Source organism: Rhyacophila brunnea, unplaced genomic scaffold, assembly GCF_057557595.1.
Source record: "Rhyacophila brunnea isolate RB1 unplaced genomic scaffold, BYU_Rbru_1.0 scaffold_105, whole genome shotgun sequence".
In the NCBI taxonomy this organism is placed as follows: Eukaryota; Metazoa; Arthropoda; class Insecta; order Trichoptera; family Rhyacophilidae; genus Rhyacophila; species Rhyacophila brunnea.
In genome coordinates, this window is record NW_028232758.1 from 740476 (window position 1) to 755335 (window position 14860).

Sequence of the window (14860 nt, forward strand, 5' to 3'; positions counted from 1 at the left end):
CGAAAATTAAATTTAAATCACTATAAATCAAAATATTAAAAAAAAAAGATAAACGGATAATTCTTAATTTTATACTATTTTCCAGTGCACGTTTTTAAAACATAAAATGACGATAAATCAAAAGAATACATCTATGGTCATTCAGAAAACAAACCAAATGAAAAATGTACCTTTTTAATGTGTAAAAGTTAATTGTGAACAAATTCTGATAAAGTAACTCTTCTCTACAAATTAATCTAGTTTAGAAGGTTATTTATGAAAAGAATAAATTAAAAACTAATACAATGATATTAAATAATGTAATTTTTTAATTTCTTTGCAACTTAGAGATGAAGCACATGGTTATCGTACGAATATAAATGATGCTTTATTTTCATAAAATTTTAATTGTTGCTCAATAAATAATCTTATGACATGAATTTTAGGGAAAAGAAAATATTTAACATTCATCAAAAATACTGCAATTTTCTAGAGCCAATAAAATACTTTTATTTGATGATCACAAAAATAATTGCTTATGTTAGATCATATATCTATATAATGATAGTGCTATTATTAAAATCCGAATAAATTATAGTCAAAATAAACGTTTCAAGAAAAATAGTAACATGTAAATATATATTTATTTATTTTTGACTGCAAAAAATTGATATACAATTCTTTTACTTTTTTTGTTTATATTTGAAAGCAAAAAAGTGCATACAAAATTACATATTTATGCAAAAAAAATTTAATAACGATAAAATTTTATAACATTAAAATAAATAAGACAAGTCAGAAGAAGTTTTTCATAGCAATTTTTTATTCTCATAGGATACACAATTCTATTTATTACAACTAAATTGAAAAAAAATAAATAAAATTTTGCAGTCTAAACATAAACTTAATTTATATATATTTTATAAAGAGAGAAAACGGAAATACAACAGGAATACAAATTAATACGAGCCTCATATATTTTTTAATATTATATTTTTCTATGTAATTATTAAAATCGATCGAATTTCAAAACATACCATTAATTTTATGGTTCAAGTTTTTTTTTAAGTTCTACAATACCTCTGTTAACTCTAAGCCTTAAATCAAAAATATAATTATTCATTGATTATTTTCAATAATCTGCACGAAGTTGGGTGTAATTTTTTATTGATAAAATTTTGATTTTGAGAATACTACAGAGTGTAAATAGAGGTAAAATAGAGTATTACAGATTATATGTATATAAATCACAAGTTAAATACGTATAAATTTAATTTTAATCCAAAATGGGATCATTTATTTAGTATAAAGAACGAGAAATTTAATTTCGCATGTAATTTTAAACATTATATCTTTATCAGGACAATTGATCCTTTATTCGAAAAAAATAGTTTTAGTATAAAGGTTCTAAAAAGCAATGTGCTTCGATTAGTATATTTTCCTATTAATTTGAAATATATTTCAATATCTTATATACATTAGGATTCAATTTTCTTACTTAATCATAGATAACGTTATGATAAGATGGATGTTATATCACAAAAATTATAAAAGCTACACAATATATTATATCTTTATATTTTTTAACGTAAATAAGTAATAAATTTTGCTCCAATGTGAAAAAAGATATGTTAAAACATCAGAAAAAAATAATAAACGTATATATTCTTGTCAGATAAAATTCACATAATTTACTGAAAATCGGATGTTCCGAGAAATTTCTGCCACCCATTTAAGAATTCTACATACAACAAGCTATTAGATTATCCCTGTCATAAATTAAAAATGCAATCTTTTTATTTTGAGTTTTTGAAATATAAATATTCAAAGAAGTTATAAATAGAGTTCAATTATTCTTTTTGTAATAAATCTTATTCTAAGAAAATATAATAAATGTAAATCTAGAAATCACGATCAAGAAAACATGAATTTAATCAATATTATGTTTACATTGAGTTCTATGAAAAGAAAAACACATGAAATGTTTTAATAAAATAAATTTATTTATTAAAGAAATTGAATATACGCGATCAACTGCTGGCTAGGATCTTAGTAAAATAAAATAAAAAGATATAGTTTTCGAGATTTGATTTGTGAAATTAATTTTAAGACTAATGTGACGATAAACTAATCAAATCGCAGATCATTTTTTTAAGAATCAAAATTTTGATCTTTTGTCTATAAATAACATGCAGAAGATGAATAAAATGATTTTATTTTTATTCACTTCAGAAGAAATTTGTAGTTCCTCAGAATCGTGCGATTTATACAATTACAAGAATCTTAAATTTATTTAGATAATTCATACCCTTGTCATGATTGACAATATCATAATCATATCAACAGGAATCATAAATGTCAAAATTCAGATTACGATGTAGAAAATAATAGAAGACTTCCATTCCAGCTGACGATTGTAGAAAAAATGATAAAATTTCGGGTTCATATAGACATAGAAATAATACCATGTATCAAAAACCATTTGATAAACATGAATACAAAAAAAAATATTAAAGATTCGATTCTAAGCCAAGCTTTATAATAAAAGATTAGGCAGCAAGTAGTAATGTGAAAAACGAGTCTAGCCAACCTAATAAACAATCCAGTCATCAGAAACATTCAGATGAAAATTCATATAGGCTACCGGATAATAATTTTAGTTTTTGAGACATAAATTGAAATATTTATCATCCTAACATTAATTTATCATCATCTGTATCTGATATATTAAAAAACTTTGATTCACATCGTACTAAGTAAAAACCAGATATGAAAGAAGACATAAATAGACATAACCCAGATTTTTTGGTTCCAAATGTTCAAAATGTTGTAATAGGTCCCCATTCCACAAACAAAATACCGACAACAAAGAAGCACTCTACTGATCTGCAATCGACGCAACCAAATTATTTAGAAAGTAAAATTAAGCCAGATGGCTGTACATGTATTAATTTGGAATCGCTCAGCGACTGCTATCTTGAAGACAATTATAAACGATCAGAAAATAAAATATTTCTTAGAGTAAGCAAGCTCAATAAAATTTCAAGTAGTTTTGGTCTATGTAAGTCTGGGGATATTATAATCAATGATTTAAGAGAAACAATAGCTCTTACACTAAGCATTAAGAAATATAACAACAAATATGGACCAAGAATAAACCTAGATTATGATTTAAATGTAGATGACTTGGAATAAATTGTAGATGCTATTGCCAACAATAATCTGTATACATGTATTAGCTTTTAAAGCAATTTAAAAATAGAACACTACTAAAATATAGCAAACAAAGATAACGAAGAAAAACGGTTAATAAAAACGCAAGATACCATAATAATCTTTTATTTGAAACATCAAAATCTGAAGGAAAGTAAAAGCTTCATTTATATCCAGAAGGGGAAAATATACGTCAATAATTTGATTCAAAAAAAGCTAAATGCATTATACGATTATAAATTTTAATGAGGAAAATAAAAATTGTTTAAATATGAATCAAACTAAAAGTGAAGGCCGCGAAATTATTTTAAATAGCCATAGCTCGAATAATCGATCTTCGTAAAAAGATTCCTATGAAGAAAACGTAAATATTAAAAATAGCTTAGTACCATACACAGGCGCAAAGGATATAATTAAATTCGAAATAGATAGATATACAGCCTCATACTCTCATTTTAGTGCCAACAAAGGAAGTAATTCTGATGATCCTCATATTTTTTTCGATAACATTGGATAACGAGAAACACTTAAAAAAGGTTAGTGAATCATATCCCCAAACATCTTACGAAGACTATATGTGATCTAAAAAATAATTATGTAAAATATATCTAATTATGACCAGAAATTAATATGACTAATTTACACAAAAAAATAGTCTTTTGTTCCCTAGTCTTTTTAAGAATATAAAATGCATAATTTTAATAAATTATACGTAATTTTAACCGAATATTCTTTATTTGCATGATTTTAATAATTAACTACTTATTAATATCCACCAATTTATAGAGTAAAAAATCAACAAACAACAATAAATTACAGCTTATTTATATCTTAAATCTACATCCATATAACAAATACTTTTTATCGGTAGAATTGTGTTAAATGTGATTTTCTTATAAGAATATAAAACAATCCAGCTCATAATACTTTAAACAATTTCAATAAAACTAGATTCCGCATATACCAGTTGAAATAAAAAAATTAAAAGTTAGGCATAAACAGATCATTATTGTTTTTTTATTTTCCTTGCAAATATATCGTTACAATATTTATTTTATTTATGGGTTAATTTTAATTTGACTTTTATATTTTCTCAAACAGATTTTGTGAATCAATCTTTCTAACAAACTTTATCAATACTTTTTATTATCTCTTCTTCTGCCATATCCTCATGTATACCCCTTCTCAACATAAGACTTATCAGTTCAAAAGTCCTTCCCAATCCTATGGTTGACAATATAATATATAATATATTGCAATAAAGTTCCACAAAAAAATTATTCATTCAAGAGTGTTATGAATCATTCCTGCTACGCTTATAAGCGTATGCCACGCCTTGGTCGGCAGAAAATTATGAATTACTATAACGACAAGTTTAGACGTACTTATCTTTGAAACAACTAAGAAACTAGGAAATATAAATTCTGGTGGAAAGAAATGGTGGGAGAAGACACATATGAAATTTTGATCACAAAACTTCAAGGAAAAGATAAATAAAGAGTGATGATATTTTGAGCAGCACAAAAATTAAGAGGAAGAGAATTTTTTTTAAAAATGCAAATAAATTTATATAAAGTGTACTCGAAAGTTGGTAAACGAGAGATAAGGGTTTTCTAAATAACAAAGAAAGATAATTTCACAAAGATTATAAGGAAGTTATAGGAATAAAAATAATGTTATAAATACGAGTACAAGAGTCAATCCCATAGAGATATGGCTATAATTACTAAGATCTTACAGAGCATCCTGTTGAATTATGAAGAGCTGTCGAAATATGAGAATCAATTTCAAAATTTTTATTTATATTTAAGAAAAAAAAGAAAATATTAGAAAAAAATCTGATTTGAAACGCATATATAGCGCCAGAGGCAAGTTCTTCGAAGAAAAATAAATTCTCTGCACAAGATAATGCCAATACACCAAAAAATTCAATACACTGAAGTTATAGTTGTAAAAGATGAAAAAAATATTGCGATATAAATAAGGCAAAAAAATTTCTAGTGCTTCTCTTGTTAAATATCTTAAAATTCATATTTTATTTTTGCATAAAAATAGGTTAACAATAAATCAAAAATTATTCCGTATTCTAATGGAACAACAATTTTTAACCTTTGTTTTTCTATAAAACTAATATTCATCAATTTATGACAAATATAAAATAATGCTCACATAAAGACATTTTTCAAGTTAGTGCACGTTCTTTGATTCAGTCATGAAGAAACAATTTATCTTGCTTAGGATCGATGTTTTATAATCAAAACTATCATTATAAAATATTCTATGGGAACTTGCAATAAATAAAGCCCAGTCAAAAATTAGAATTCATGGTATCGATGATGAAGTGCATTATTAAAATTTATTATTTTATTTTAAATGATATAATTTCTTGATCTTTCAATTGCATAGGCATTTAATCTATTAAATGCGCCTTTATAGATTAATTTGTAATCTGTCTAATAAAAAAATCATGAATAATATTAGAATCGGGAAATGTAGATCTTTACAGATAATAAAAGTCCTTAACTGTGCTTTTATGACTATTAATATTTATCCTATTTATTTTCTGTTTTACTTAGTAAATAATTTATTATTTTATTTTTTCATATAATCTTGCAAACCGGGTGTTATTATATTATGCTAATGGCGTAGTTTAAGCCTTTTTAAAATTTAAGCAAAAACCCTAAGCGCCAAACTATAGTCCTTAGAATTTGAAATTTATTTATATGCTATTAGCTGTCTTATACACCAAAAGGAATTAAAAATGATATATATATTATAAGTATGTATTTGACTAAATAGCTTTACTCTTTATTTTCTGATTTATACAATACATATATATAACATGGATCAAGAAACACGATGAATTATAGAATTTGTATAAGCAATTTTTAGATTTACATATTCCTGGGTTTTAATTTAATTTTGTCATCGATTTAAGACACGACAAAATAATTTTAATGTCATGAAATTATATGAATGAGCACCCCAATTAATTAAAATAAGTAATTTTTGACTTATTATTCTTACCTTTTGATAAATATGTTATTAAGACAAGAATTGTGTTAACTTATAAGCTAGTTTTTTTATATATACCGTAGATGAAACATTATAATTTAAAAAAGTAAATAAACGAATATTATTTAAGAATAGGGCTTAAAAAAAAATAATGTTTGAAATAAATATTATACTTGTCTTGTGGTACAAAAACTCACTTGAAAACAATACGAAATTTTTATTTATGTAGTTCTTATTATTTCATAGTTATCAATATGAATTTAAACTGATCTTGGGTCAATGATATTATTATTCAATTTATTCTGATTTCAAAATATTATCTTGCGAATATTTGTAAAAATATTACCAAGGTCAATATGCCAAATATATTATTGAATTAATCAAAAAAGTTAAATGCAAAAAAAGTAATATATGAACATATAAAATATCAAATTAAAATAAATCACTTAATGTGCGTAATTCAGACGCATTTAGTTTTCATTTTCACATTTCTGGCATTTAAAATATTGTTCATATCATATAGAAAAATATTTTTGGAATAAAGGGAAATAATGTCTTTTTTCAGCACAATATTTATTTATGGGCAAATTTTACTTCCAAGTTTACATTTTTTCTCGCAAAACTTAAGATTGCTCCATGTACAGATTCGCTGTATATTCTTATTAAGCATTAAATCCTTATAGTTCACTCTAATACATCTTCCCTATAAGCTTAAAACATTTGAGTGTTTTTCATAGACTATTCTTTGTGAATATACATTAATTTCCGTGACATTACAAATTCCTCAATGACAACTTTTTGGGTAATTACAAAAATATTTTTTTTAAATATAAAATTTGGTTTTTATCATTAAACTGGCACCAAATAAATAGTTGATTTGTGGTGGGAGTAGTATCAACATGCTAATTTTATCACAGAGGTTTCTTAAAGCTGATATTCAACTAGGTTAATGTGCAAATTTTTATAGCAGTTGCGTCAACTAAAGTTAAAAAATTCGAATATCTTATGTTATCTGGCAAACACAAAAATTTATATTATCTTTTTATGTACAATAAAACCTTATAAGTAGGAAATATCTTTTCTTATAAAGTGTGTCATATTCATTATTTTTTTATACGATTTAGTGGACCAGAGATTCTCTGATTTTATGAAATATAGTGTGTATTCTCAAATTAACACCACTTCACATTATGTAGTCCTATTATATGATATATCTCAAATAGAATCGAAAAACACATCTTAACGTTTATATGTATTTTTCAGGTCTATTAATAACTTGAAAATGTATTTTCGCTTATAACAAAGCAAATGAGTTACAACAACAAAATTATGCCTTAAGTTCTTATAAGATATTCTAGCGATCTTATGCCTTATTTTAGCCTTAGAAATAAATTTTTGAAAAAATTGTTTTAGTTTTCGTAAATTAGTTTCAATTCTACTTATATCTAATTATAACAATAAAATATATATTACTCAAAGAATTTTTATTTAATCGTTGTAAATTTGCATATATAGTTGTCTTTTATAATACCACAAAAATATTTTGTTAAAAATATAAAACTTTTGGGGATTAAATGATCTTTTGAGTATTCTAACCCTCTAGAGTATAAGGAAGCTTTTTACTTTGTTTTAAATTTGTAGTTCTTATATAAGAAAAGTGCTTCAACAAAAAACATAGTAAAACATTGATATTAGAATATAAAAGTTCATAAATTTAATATAACATAGTAATATCAAAATAAAAATGTAATATTTCAGCATTTTGATATGCTATAGGTATTTATTGTACTTTTTTATTTGCGCGGGGTTTTTAAATCCTTAAATTTTTTTTTGGTTTGGATTTTCTTTTTGAAAAGCTTATGGATGTGCTGTCCGATAAAAATATAATGACTTAAATAAACTTTATTAAATAACGAAAAGACATTAAAATCCTGTTAATAGCAGATAAAACATATACGAAGTCAACATTTAGACTTATACATCTCTTGTGTGCATCATCAGTTATGATATACCGATAAAATACTCTCATTAAGGCATTTTGATTTTTCGTAATTTTTGGGTTTTGCAATTGCCCTGAGGTTTTTTAATATTCGAAGCATATAAATTACAAAAATTATGTGTAAATGTTTATTCTTAGGTATTATATATGAGCTGGGATACAAAAAATCTAGTCAAAAGTATACTTATATATATTTATGGCGTTGACTGTAGATTTTAAACAATAACCACCTTTTAATGCATAAATCTTGGTGAAGTATATTCTAGGTTAGAAATTGCACATATAGCAAAAAATCGTTTTAATGCGCTATCGTTTTACAAAATATGAAGATATACTCATGTGGTTAATATTAAGTCATAACAGTATACTGATACTTTACATAACTCAGAATTCTTACCACATTCTTCTTAAATTTTTAAATTTTTTGATGAATAAACTTATATACCATCTGAATTATAAATTCCACGAAATCTAATCATCAAACATTAATTTACTCGGTTTTATATAACTTATTTGTATATAAAGTTACAGTTTTATGTCATAAAAATATAATCAGTAAATTTATTAACCCAAAATTTTAGATTTAATTTTAAATGATACTTTTGAGATTTTGCAATGCTGAAAAATTAAATTTTATTGTTATTGATCGCATTGAAATTAATTTTTCATCTATTTATTCTTTTATCCACAAGTTTAAGTATACTTGAAAAAAATACAGTGCACGATGGCATATATTTAATGTGATTTTGATATATAAACAAATTACATATAGAATTTTTTATGTTTTTTTGCTAAAGTTGTATCTCTACTATTTTTTACGGCTGTAAAAACTTATTAAATCCTATTAGTTTCGTCTTTAATTGCGATAATAAATGATCAATAACACACAAACATTTTTTTTTAAAATTTGAAAAAAAGACATTTCTATCATTTATTTTTTTGCAATCAAAAAAAATAACCATGTATTTAATTTGATACATTTGATTTTGAAATAAGCCAAGAATATATATTAAATAAGTGCAATTAGACCAAAATACGACAAAAATCTTCTTTTTATTCTATATTCAATTCGAGTTTCAAGCTTACGTAATATGTTGGGTTTTTTTAAAAATTGCATACATAATTTTAAACCTCGTGAAGTTATGTTATGATGTAAAATAAGGCGGATTTTATATAGATATACATTATTTTATGCTATTAATATATCAGATCTCACAAAGGTTACGGTTTTATAAATGAATATTTGACTACTATATTCTATTTCTATAATTACGCTTATGTTATACCACTGAAACTATATTTTATATTTCTATTGTTGTAAAGGAATTTTATCATAATATAAGTTTTTACAAGTAAGATATCAAAAAAGACAAAAAAATAGTTTAACAATAAAAAATCCACGCCAATAATTGAAAAATTATAGGAAAGATATATTGTAAAAATTAATTATAACTTGAATTTAATAGACTATAAAATGTATTTTTTGGTATTTTCTAGCCGTATAAACATCTTGTTTACAATTTTTCGTTTAATTTATGAGTCAAGATACGTCATATATACTAATCTTATTTTCTGAGACGTTGTAAGCTGATTAGAAATGACTCAAAATCCTTCAAATCATCTTTAAAAATATTACTCGATCTATCTATATCGATATAAAATTTATTTTATATTGCTTGTTGTAAAGATCGCATTCAAGTGCTACGGCTTATTGCCAGCCTCTATATATTGAAAATTTTCCAGGCTTTAACATATTTCCGGTATAAATTATTGCGTAAATAAACAACATGATTTTATTTGCGTTTAAGTTTATAAAAACCAATTTAAGTATCAATTATCTACAAAAACGTTTAGATTTAACATATCTTAATTTTATAGTTCGATCGGCCTTTTTTTTGTATGATTACTGTTTACAATAATAAGTGCAAATAAAATAATAAATGAATTAGTCACTTTTATTGAAAAATAATATGTTTCTATATATATTTTATTTTCGTCGAGTAGATTAAATATTTTTCTGGCATATTTAATTAAAAGGCATAGTATCCGTAATTTTTTATAGCATATGTAATTTAAACATTTATTATTAGTTTAAAATAGAACAAAAGACAATACACCAAAAAATTAATCTAAAATTCCATAAAAAGTATGCTTTCAACTAGAGGTATTTCGGGAAAAACTTATTTTAAGCTGATAAAGGATAGTTTAATTGTGCAGAAACATTTTCAATGCCCCATAGAAAAGGGTATTCAATATATCTTCTTATATGAAACCCATGATCCCAGAAGAGCATGTAGCTGAGAACAGAACCCTTGTATTTGATTATTCCTAGACATATTTCGGCTTCATAGATTATAATATTAAAAATATTATACAGCAAATTTAGTTATATAGTGCATTATCTAGAAACGAAAAAAAACTAAAAACGTATACAAGCATCCTTGATGAACGGAGTTCATAGTTTTTTTAACATATTATGGCATGAAACATGGATTGTACGCATTATTTGATGTAAAATCGTATACTAACTATGTATAGAATTTTTATATAATTAAAAAAAGCAAATTATAGATTACAAAAAGACGGAAATTTTATATAGGTGGTATTTAATACGAAAAGAAAGTTTTGCACAAAAAACGAGCCTAAAAAAATTTTTTGCATATATACACTAAATTAAAAATTATTTAAATATTATTTAGTAGAACAATATTTAAAACTGTATTTATTTAGATGAGATAGAATTTAACTTGGACTTCTTAAGCGAAAATATACCTATTGAATTTAAACGACGCTATCTTATATTATTTTTAATACTTATATTCCCTTGTTTTTGATATAAACCTGATCATTTAAAAGATTTTATTACACTTTATAATGTAAGCTAGTACCGGTAATACCAAAAAGTAAATGGTTTTTTATTGATTTCATATGAATTTAGCTGTGATTCATCTTTTTAAGTCATATAGAAGTCAGCCTTAGGCAGCACAAATTTGATTTACAAGATGCTATCCTAGTCACAAAAACCGTTTCTGTTGGGCTTATATTTCTAAAGACTCATAATGTATTATAGTCTTGGTCGATTCAGATTCCTTCTGTGAGCTTTCAATTCTGTTGGCATTCTTAAAATCCTGTCTAGGTAATGGGGATATGTAATTTGATTTTATAAAAATCAAACTAGAACTAATATAAGACAAATTATTTTATAGTTAGATGGTAAATTATTTTATATTTATAGGCAATAATTTCATGTAAATAGTATGTTCAAAAGATAAAAAATGGCCTAAATAAAAAGAAGATTGTGCTTTATTTTAAAAATATCATTATGTGAAACATTATTTTAAGTGCCTTCGATTTTAAATCAATACAAATAGGGTTTCGCTTTAATTTAATTTCTTGAATGCACTGATTTTATGAATAAAATACAAAAAAATACTAAATTCTCCCCTGATATCATTATCTATATTTAAAAAAAGTATCAACATCAAATTAAAATTATTTACCAGCCGAGTAATAATGAGCGCAAATTATTATATTTGAAATAACCTCTAAAGAGCTTTAAAAGGATATAAATAAAAATAAATTAATATCTTTTTACACATTTAAATAGTATTAATTAATAATCTTTGAAACAATCTATCATGCAAAATTACTTTATCGTTGTTTTTAAAGCCCTTTTTTCATTACAGAAACTTCACTGACTTTTAAATGCTTGTTAATCTATTATTTTTTGTTAAACAAGACAGAGTTCTAAAAATTTCCTATAATCTATTGTTATTTTACATAAATGATCGTTTAATCTTATTGACAAATCCAAGTTTTGAGTATTAGAATAAAAAAAATTTCTTTCTTTGATATTTCTAAATATTAAGAACCCCAGAAGAATCCTTTTCATATAAATAAATTTTTGCATTTACAAGTAACAAAAATCTATAGATCTCTAGTCAACCTGATAGATTTGTTCTTATATTGTAAAAAAATGCATAACTCTTTCATTCTGCCTTTTATTTATCATGCAGTATTTTATCGTACCTTTGAAAAGTACTTTATTCGTTGCATAAATATTTCTAGTATCTTTTTTATAACTTATTTAAAATAATATAATAATCAAATTATAAATTCGTATTTCAAAATATGTTCTATGGCTATTAATATAATATAAAATACTGACCATCTAAGGTGCTCAAGCTACCTTTTATTCTTTGTATTGTACTCTTTGATTTGCTTTTGACGCGATTAACCACACAGAAGATCTACAGAGACAATGGTATAAATATTTAGCGTGTGTATATAGCTGTTATAATATATAAGTATATCTAATAGATCAAATTTTGTCACCTCTTTATTTTGTTAAGTATGGGTTCTTGTTAAATCATTCCTAGAGGTTGTTTCATATTTGAAATCAAAACCAATTCCTTTATGACTTTTTTTGATAATTATTTTCCATTTTGATCAGAAAATTATGACCCCAGAACAATACTGCTATAGTAAATAAAGCCCGGTCTATCAGATAATAACACCATCTATTTACATATTCATAGAAACAGATCTTTTATAAATGAATCATTTTATTTTAGCTCTTAGGCCACAAGTATCTTTGATTAAAAATATAATTTTTAAAATTTTAAGTATTATAGACCAAGCTTTAACAATGAAACCATGGAAATTTAATTGATAAACATTAAACTGACGGTTATTTGTTAAAAGATGAAATCTAAAGATATAATAATGAGAAAAATGCCATATACTGCATTAATGATTTTTTAAGATACAAAAGAAATAGATTAAGGAATGAAAAAATAATGAAAAGCATAAATAAAAAATAGGATAAATATAAGTAAATAAAAATATTATTTAGTTTATCGGAAGATAATCGTACATATGTGTTGTATAGTTTGTATTCTAGCTTCTAAAATTTAAAATTATTAATCTTTGATACATATATGCACAAAATATTTTATAGATTGCATTCAAGTCTGTATAAATATATTCAAGGGATGAATATGAGTATAGAGCGATCCTTTTGTCTAAGTTCGTAAGAATTATTGAGCATTCGGTGATGAAAGAAATCCGAATCATATTAAAAATACTTAAGCTTTCTATTGTGTCATAAAACGCTGTTTTTAGTTTGTGTATATGTAAAAATATATTATAACCAAAAATATGAGTAGTTTGAAATAAAAAAGACATTTAAAAACATTCATTTGATAAGGTTTTGCATTATAAAATAATAATTTTAAATCATAAAATAATAATGAGCATATATTTTCTTGATTTATATTTGATCGTCTCAATAAAAAGCATGGCAATATCCAATCATTTTCAATTCATGGAATATTGGTAAATAAAATTAGAAAATCTATTTTATGGCTAAGATTTGACTTTATTTTCATTTTTTTTTGTTTTACATCCTATAATTAATACAAATTTCATCCCGAAACTCTAGTTCATGGTAAAATGTTGTCATATATTTAAATTATTATAAAATTAACAATATATAACGAAATTATACACACTTGCATTGAGAAATTTAACAGTTTACATGTATAATAGATGTATTACGAAAATTTTGAATTTTATATTACGATTAAAATTTTTTTACACATACTCGAACTAAATTATCATTATGTTATTTTATTATCATTGGATAAACATTAATGTAATTAACTATTAGATTTATAATATTTTCTGCATCATATATCAATAGGTTATATTTAAACCTTTCCATCTTATTTTTACGTCATAATGCGTATATAACTCTTTGCTATAGAACTTTATATATATTTTCAGCATTTAATATCTTTTGTAATAGTGTTTTTTAAAATTCCTTCTTTTGTAATAGTATTTTTAAAAAATCTTTCTTTTGTTAATTTAAAATTATATATTATTTGATTAGTATGTCAAAAGAGCAAGAAGCACATCTATAAACTATAGTATCGAGAAAAAAACCCTTTTACGCCTTGAGCGTAGAAGATATATCGACAGACTATAAGGGTAATTTTCGTACAAAGAATACACAGAAAATCTATAATTTATAACAATCTAAAATTTTGTAATAGAAAACATAGAAATTCATAAGAAAAAATATCCATGTGAATTTTATATACATAAGCTTTATTTATCGCCTCATTTTTAGTTTTTGTTCACGCGCACAGCGTATTTATACCTTCGGTTATCTCTACTCTCAAAAATCTTCTATTATACTACACCTACTTTCGCGGTCAATTAATCCAAGGCTTTCTAAATTCCTATGTTTGCATATATGCCTAGATCTGATTCGAGACATCTAGTTCCTTTTGGTAACTTTTAAATATCGCGTCACCACAACATCCCATTTTATAACGTATGTGATAATTTTTGTCTTGAAATAGCCCCTAAATATATATTTAAATATAATTTTCGTATTTTACTTCATTCTAACAATTAATAAAGAATTATTAGCAAAGTAAGAGCCTTTCCTATATATCGTAGTAAATAAATCAAAACCCCTATATATAAACTCTGTTATCCTACTGAAAACCTCTTAAAATAGCACGAAATTAGTAATAAAACAGGAATTGAATATACGAAAAAATTTGGAAATAACGTAAAAATCTTTCTATTTTTCTATTTTTCTAGCTTTTTGCCTTCGTTTTCTGTTTTATAAATATTTTAAAG